This window comes from Sapajus apella, unplaced genomic scaffold (assembly GCF_009761245.1).
Source record: "Sapajus apella isolate SASKATOON/1434 unplaced genomic scaffold, GSC_monkey_1.0 scaffold55, whole genome shotgun sequence".
NCBI classification, from domain to species: domain Eukaryota; kingdom Metazoa; phylum Chordata; class Mammalia; order Primates; family Cebidae; genus Sapajus; species Sapajus apella.
Genome location: NW_022436995.1, coordinates 9,777,051 through 9,785,675, shown reverse-complemented (window position 1 = coordinate 9,785,675; position 8,625 = coordinate 9,777,051). Strand labels below are relative to the sequence as shown.

General features: G+C 41.6%; 1 pseudogene; it reads right to left on the bottom strand.

Moving 5' to 3' along the window:
* Window positions 1-1,992: 1,992 nt before the first annotated feature.
* LOC116527604 lies at window positions 1,993-5,614 on the bottom strand (annotated as a pseudogene).
* Window positions 5,615-8,625: the final 3,011 nt, after the last annotated feature.

The window sequence follows — 8,625 nt, the reverse complement described above, 5'->3', positions numbered from 1 at the left end:
TGGATCACCTGAAGTCAGGAGTTCAAGACCAGCATGGCCAACATGGTAAAACCCTGTCTTTACTAAAAATACAGAAATTAGCCAGGTGTGGTGGCAGGTGCCTATAATCCCAGCTACTATGGGGCTGAGGCAGGAGAATCACTCAAACCCGGGAGGTGGAGGTTACAGTGAACCAAGATCGTGCCACTGCACTCCAGGGTGGGTGGCAGAGTGAGACTCCAGCTAAAAAAAAAATTAAAAAGTGAATGGTCTTCTTTCATATTTACTCAGCATGATGACATGGGATCATTTTCCTTTGACCTGATAAATTACTTTAGGATTTCTTATCATGTTAGTCTATTAGGTGTGCAACTTCACAGTTCCTATTCGCCTGAAGACATTTTTTTCACTTTCATATTTGAAGGTTTTTTTGGTGGAGGGTAACAGAATTCTAGGTTGACAGGTTTTTGTTTAGCTTTGTATTTCTTTCAGCATTTTAAAGATGTTATTCTATTGTCTTCCGCTGTCCACAGATTTTTGTGAAGAGAGTAGATATCATCTTTATTGTTGTTCCTCAAGAGAAACTGTATCACTTTTTTCTCCAGCTGTTTTTTTTTTTTTTTTTTTTTTGACAGACTCCTGCTCTATGGCCCAGGCTGGAGAGCAGTGGCACAATCTTGGTTCACTGCAAACTCTGCCTCTTGGGTTCAAGCAATTCTCCTGCCTCAGCCTCCCAAGTAGCTGGGATTACAGGTACCGTCACTACCATCAGCTAATTTTTGTATTTTAGGTAGAGACAGCATTTAACCATGTTGGCCAGGCTGGTATCAAACTCCTGACTTCAGGTGATCCACCCGCCTCCACCTCCCAAAGTGCTGGGATTACAGCACCAGCCACTGAGCCCAGCCTCGGCTGCTTTTAAGATTTTCTTTTTGGGCCAGGTGTGGTGGCTCATGCCTGTAATCCCAGCACTTTGGGAGGCCAAATAGGACGGATAACTTGAGTTCAGGAGTTCGAGACCAGCCTGACCAACACGACAAAATCCCATCTCTACTAAGAATAAAAAAATGAGCGGGCATGGTGGTGCATGCATATAGTCCCAACTACTCAGGCAGCTGAGGTGCAAGAATCACTTGAACCCGGGAGGTGGAAGGTGTAGGGAGCCAAGATCATGCCACTGCACTCCAGCCTAGGCAAAAGAGCAAGACTTTGTATTTAAAAAAAATTAAAAAAAAAAAGATATTTTCTTTTTATCTTAAGTTTTCAGAAGTTTTATTGTGCTGTGATTAGGTGTGCTTTTATTATCCTGCGTGAAGCTTTTTGTGAAGCTATTTGAGTCTGTGAGCTTTATCTTTTATTAGATTAGAAAAACTCTCAGCCATTATTTTTCAAATATTACTTACATCCGGCCGGGCACAGTGGCTTACACCTGTGATACCAGCACTTTGGGAGGCCGAGACGGGCAGATCACTTGAGGCCAGGAGTTCAAGACCAGCCTGGCTAACATGGTGAAACCCTGTCTCTACTAAAAAAAAACAAACAAAAAAACGTATTACTTACATCCTTTCTCTTCTCTTTCTAAACGCTAATTACACGTTAGGCCTTTTGCCTACGCCCCACAGCCCTTTCTTTGTTCTTTTTTTCCATTCTGTTTTTTCCTTCTGTGTTCCATTTGAATATGTTCTATGACTATTTTTAAAACTAGACTGGTGCTGTAACTATTCAAATAGTTCTTAATTTCAGATATTTCAACTTGCATTTCTAAAATGTCCATTTGATTCCTATTGATAGATTCAAATTACCAAAGTACTTCATCTTTTCATCCATGTTATCCATCTTTCCCTCTAATTTTTTAAACATACTAATGATCATTATTTTGAAATCTTTGTTCACTGACCTTTGTATCTGAATCATCTCTGGGTCTGCTTCTTTTACTATTTTATCTCATGATTTGTATTTCTTCCTTTTTCTTTTTTTGTTGCATGTTCAGTGATTTTTTTTTTTTTTTTTTTTTGCTGGATATAGTAACTGATACAGTGGATGGGCTCTAGATTATATTCTTCACTGAATGTTGAATCCTGTTCTAGCAGCGTCTATTTAAATTTAGCCCTCACATGCACAAATTGACACATCTCTTGTTTGAGAAGTGTCCATTGCCCTTATTAGGTTTAATTACAAAATTTGATCATGATCATAGTGTAGTCTCTCAAAGTGCTCTAGAAATTGTCAGTGGTTTACATGAAGTGGCCATGGGTCTCCGGAGCACCCTGAAACTGTATTGAAGTTGTACATATTTCCAAACATTTTTATTTTATTTATTTACTTATTTTCAAGATATGCAGCAAGTTTAAAACCTGAAGGTTAACAGAAACGACAACAAGACACAGATGAAATGCTACAGTAAAATGGGGCTGGGGGTAGAAGGGGGCAGAGGGACATTGGATATCATCATGGCAACTAGTGAGTGACTCCTCTGGTGCCCTGAGATCATGAGACACTTGACCATGTCACAAAGAATGGAGTAAACTAAAAACTCTGAAAGACAGTAGGTGGAGGCATTGCCAAGATTAGACTAGGGGTTGGGGCCTGGAGCTTTATCACAATAGTGTTGCTCAAGGATGTCTGGGCTCAAGAGTATTCTGGTCAGCATTTTAACATCCAGAGAAGGGCTTCTTCAGGACACACTCCCTTCTCTTAACACAAGGTGAAGAAACCCAGCCCATTCTGAGTAACTGGGCCCCATAATACCTTGGTCTTTTGATGCACAGCAGCACTACATACCACTGTGCCCCCCAGCCAGCTTCACTATGTCTGCTAAGCACCCACTTTGCAAATGGATCCCAAACAGAGAACAAATCCAGAGAAGGTAGGAGAAGCCACAGTGGTGGGATTTAAGAAACAGGAGTTGGCCAGAGAAGACGTGTCCCATGTTGGGTCCCTTGTAGACATCATGAAGATTGCTATCACTCAGAAGCAACTTTTCCCCAGGTTTGAAGGCTGGCATCCCAAGGTAGGGGCAGCTGGCACAGCGGAAAGTATTACCCAGGTGGCCATTGCCACAAGCTGACTTGGGTTGGGAACTCATCTGTTTCCTTGACTTCTGTTTGTCTAGTTCTTCAGCAAGGCCACAGGTGCAGCTCTGGCAGGTCTTCCTCTTTTTCCCTTCCCCACAAGAAGTATAGCCCACAGGGAAGCCAGATCTGGCTTTTTCAAATCTTCTGGATCCAGCGGCTCATCTGAGTCAATGAGATCCATGCTGTCATCCTCCATACCATTGGCTGAGAGGGTCCACAGCTTGGCAGCAGCAGGGTACCCAGCAAGCTTCACTGAAGGAGATAGGACTACTCGGTAATGGAAAGCTTAAGCTGATGAGAAGGACCCACTTCAAAGTTTGGTTTTATGCCTGTGATCTGAACAAACAGCAGGCTGTCACTTTCATAACCCAGGTGTTCTTGAACAGACTGTTACCCCCTCAGGGATTAGGGGCTCCCACCGCAGCTCTTTCGCTTCCACAAGACCAGAAGGAGTCAGGGCCAAACACAGCTTAGATGTTGTCTTCCCTTTGCTATTGTTACCTGCAGCTTTCTCTACTGGTTCTTTCAGAAAAAGACATCCACCAGGCTGAAAGATGCAGGCAATTTCAGCCAAAATCTCAGCACTGCGCAGAGTGCTGCTTCCCAGGACTAAACCCGACAAAATGATGTCAAAGCTGGATTATTTGTGGGCAGAATGCAACAGCTGGCTCATGTTTTCCACAGACATGCGGCCCTCACTGCCAGTTAACACTTGAAGCTTATCCACCAGATATTTCAGAGCCTCCACTGGGATGACTGACATCCAGACCACTGACACAGACTGGCCGGCAGAGATCCCCAAATCTGCCATTCCTGCAGTGTAGTACCAATGGACCTAAAACCTGCTGCCTGGGCTCACCTCCAGCTTCTCCTCAGCCGTCGACCCCACACAAACATTTTTAAAATGAAAAGGCACTCTCATGTTCTCCTCCCTCTGTGCACTTTGCTGTTGGTGTGACAAGGCATCGGAACATGCTTCTGTTTCTGGCTTTTTTTTTTTTTTTTTTTGGTAAAGTGGTGTTAACTATATGGTTATTGGCTAGAAATCCTGAGTTATCAACTGTATATATCAATAGTTTGTAAAACGAACAAAACGAATGAGACAAACTCTTGATGCTCCTTGTTTGGCATTGAGGCTGTGGAGCAGATACCTTTTGCAGGGGCTGTAGCTCAGGGCGTGCATGTGAGACTGGGGCCGGCTGACTCTGCAGTGGGAATTCATTTCGCTCCAGGTTGTCTTGGTTCTGCATATAGTGACACAGCATTCTGCTGCCATCTTAGCCGTGGACAAAGGGGGGGGTCAGCTGGCACGAGAAGTTTTGTTTTGTTTCAGTTAAGTGTGGTCGTTTTTAAACTGTTTTTAAACAAACTGTAGAACTCTTCATTGTGGGTGAAGCGGAGATCCACTGCATCAATGAAGGTCAAGAATCTTCTGTACTTAAACACAATTTTGTTAGTTTGTTATTTGTTTTTTTTTTATATGTGTAGAATGTCGAAATATTTTTGAAGTTTAAACAGGATTACATTCAAAAAATAAAATAAATAAACAAATAAATTTAGCCCTCACTCCTACTGTGTAACACTGGTAATTCATGGTCCATAATCCTAGGATGTGGGCTTTCTAGGGTCTCCATGAATACCTAGGCATTCATGAAGGTTTACATATTCTACATTAGAATAAGCCTAACCTCTTGCATATTTCCATTATTGTTAACCTCTGAAATCTCTGTTCAGGTCTCAGCCTCCCCAAAATTATCATCTGCTAGACCTTCTGAAGTCTTGCCCTGCAAATACAGACTTTAGTAGTAAGCTGAATAGCTCAGGGAAATTTTAATGCAATTTCCGAGGGCTCCTTTTCTATAGCTCCTTCCTCTACGTGACCTTCACCCTCCAAACACAGCTGTGTTCGAAGGCCTGAGCTCTGATCTTTGTTTCTTCTGCCCAGAGACACTGCTGCTCTCTGTTTGGGCTCCATCTCTCAGTGCTGGATGAATGTGAGGGTGACCATGTGCTTCCTTTTTCTGAAGGAAAGCAATCCAGTGCTGCATGTTTCCATTTTACATAACTTGTCTAGCTTCTATTGTTGCTCACATCAGAAAGGTGAGTCCAATACCAGCTACTCAGACATGACTAGAACTGGATGTCAAGAAATTTATTTTTCTAAAAGGAATAAATGTTTTTTAAAAATTATGTTTTTCTCATCTCTAGTTGTAGTGCACAGCTACATATAAAAGCCTCTTACCACATGCGCTGACTAAAATTCAGATTATAAATTAAATTGTATTTTCCTGGCCAGTACTAGGAGCCAAGAAAATTTTATATTTTTATAGGGTTCTGTCTTTTATTTTCATACCTTCCACAAAACATTTAATAACAAGATAGAATATGTTTGACCTAATCTTTGTGGACTTTTCTATTATTCATATAATTGGAGTAAAACTTTAACACTTACATACATATTAATTTTCTTTCTTTTTTGAGACATTTTGCTTGTCACCCAGGCTGGAGTACAATGGCGCGATCTCAGATCACTGCAACCTCCACCTCTTGGGTTCAAGTGATTCTCCTGCCTTAGCCTCCTGAGTAGCTGGGATTGTAGTTGTGCGCCACCAGGAACAGCTAAGTTTTGTATTTTTTAGTGGAGACGGCATTTCACCATGTTGGCCAGGCTGGTCTTGAACTCCTGACCTCAGGTGATCCACTCACCTTGGCCTCCCAAAGTGCTGGGATTACAGGTGTGAACCACCATGCCCAGCCAATACTGATTTTTATAATAACAGGACACTATAGGAAGAGATATTTCTGGCCGGGCGCAGTGGCTCACGCCTGTAATCCCAGCACTTTGGGAGGCTGAGGCAGGTGAATCACGAGGCCAGGAGTTCAAGATCAGCCTGGCCAAGATGGTGAAACCCCATCTCTGCTAAAAATACAAAAATTAGCTGGGTGTGGTGGTGGGTGCCTGTAATCCCAGCTACTCAGGAGGGTGAGGCAGAGAATTGCCTGAACCTGGGAGGCAGAGGGTGCAGTGAGCCAAGATCACACCACTGCACTCCAGCCTGTTCTACAAAACAAACGAATAGAAAACCAAGACAAAAAAAAAACAAAAACAAAACAAAAAAAAAACCAGAAAAAATATATATACTTATTTGGTCAAAGACAGAACATAGAAATATAAGTGCTCAGATTTCCTTCAAAAGTGAGGAGGGAAATAGATGAGTTTTGTCATCCCATTCCTTCTTGCTTTTTGATGAATACGAAACGTAAAGGAATAAAAGCTGTGCCCAAGTACCTTCACTAAAAATGGCTTGTGCACAAAATTAGATCAGAGTTAAGAAGATCTGTAATTCCTATTTCTTCTACAAATTGCCTTTTAAGACAATTCAATTCCTGGTTAGGAGTCTAAAATAAAAGACAAGGCAATTCCTGGGTTGGGGCCTAAAATAAAATTTGTATAGTAGAAAAGCTTCTGTGTTATGGTCATAGAACCCGGAATAAAAAAAGTTACTTGGCAATCTCTGTTTCCCAATACCCTATCGTTATTTACTTGACATTGAAGATTAAAGTTATTTAAATGTTTCAAAGATACTTTTTAAAGTCTGGAGCTCACTATGTTGAAAGTATTAAGTCATTAAACACATATTGAATATTTAATGTTCAAATACTGGGGAGGGCTAATAAAAATGAATCCAACATTTTTCTTATCTTCAAGGATTTATTGTAATTTTGTGGGAGAGGTAAACAAGCACAGCATGTGGAAAGAGCCTACTTATTATACTTTATAGTGCTATGCAAGTTCAAGGAGAGGAAAGCTCTTGTTTGTGTGGGCAAAACGGATCACCAAAGGTTCCACAGAGGCAATGATATCAAATGTGGTCTTAAATTTGGGGTAGAATTTTCAGTGGTGGGGAAAAAATGATGGAGTGTACAGGTGGAAGAACTGCATAGTCAAAGATAGAAAAGAAAAAGGAAAAACAAGTCTAATTTGCCTGGAAATTAGAGACAACACTGGAAAGGTAGTGTGAGGTCTTCTTTTGGGAATTTAATGCCAGGTGGGGGAGAGCCGGCCACAGGGAATCAGAGAGGCTGCTGTTGACTGGAGCACTGGAGCACTGGAGCTGGAACTCAGAAACATTCATCTGGCCACAAGACCACATCAGGACCTCAGAGCCAGGGCTGGTCTAGATAAGAGTTTCCCACTAGCCATTCTTGAGCAATGTAGTGAATTCTCATGAAATTAAATTCCATGTAGAGGAGTGCCCTATATTCTAAAGCTGAGTCCTCCCTACATTACCATTTTAAAAATAGTCTATAGAACAATAAAAGATAAGTTTTTTAAAGAGTGTCTTTATCTGGCAAAATTAAAAGTTGGGAATTCTATGTTGGTCCTAAATCCTTTTTTGAAATGTTATCGGTGAGAAAACCCAAAGCCTGGGAGTTCTTGGCACATGGTGCCAATTTAGACATGAGAAGGAGTGAAGCGGGTGCGAGCTTGCTTGGATAGAGAGGTGAAAAAGTGGGGCTGACAGGAGAAAAGGTGGTTGGAAATTTAGAGGATGAGGTAACTATTTGGTTATGGGAGTCAACAGAGGACCTTCCAAGGGTACCATTCATCAAAACAGGAGAGCCGGGAGGACAAAGGTAGTTTGGTGGAGGCAGAGTAGGCAGAGGCTGGCAAGGACGAGATTCGTTTTGGAAATGTCATGTGGTTTGTCCCTGTAGGACAGCTGTTTGGAAATGTCCAGCAAGCAATTGAAATGCCAGTTTGCAGCTTGGGAGGGGGGTTTATTTACTGATGAAACAAGAGGCATTTATTTTATACTTACTATGAGCCAAGCACTAAGGTTGGGGGAAAGAGACATATTTGTGTGTTATTTCTATCGACTCCCTGACGTTGATCTTTTCTTCATTAAGTACTTATTATTAATATAATCCTTTTATCTGTTTTATGGCGCTTTGAACCTGTAAGCTAAGATACACTGGAAATATAATATTCACATTTACAATTGTTCTACAAAACAAACGATTAGAAAACCAAGACCAAAAAAACCCCTTTATTAGTGTATTAGTTACTAGCACAGGCTACAGTAACAGATGCAAGCATATAATGGTACAGCCTCATAGAAGTTTCTATCTCAGTCACAACTTACCTCGATGGGCAGGTAAAAAGGTTGCTGAAATGCCTGTAAGAGACACAGCCTGAGGGGGGTCCACCTCATAAATACAAGGCTTCCGAGGGTCCCTGCATCTCCATCAGTACGCAGTGGCACTTTCAAGCCTTTAAGTGGCAGCATCACTTCCACTTAGAATCAACAAGCTAGCACCCAGTCACATGGCCCCATCTAACTGCAAGGGCCATCGAGGAAACACAGCCAAGCTTTGTGTCCAGGGAGAAGAGGAAATGGATTTTGTTGAACAATGAGCAGACTGCCATAATTTTCATTAAATCAGCTGAGAAAAAAAAAGTTAAATTCTAAGAAATAAAACAGTGGGTCATGACACTTAGTGTACCAACGAACAGAATCTTTAGCACTGCTCCTCTGGAAAGAAGTCATTGGCACTTATAAGAAACTTC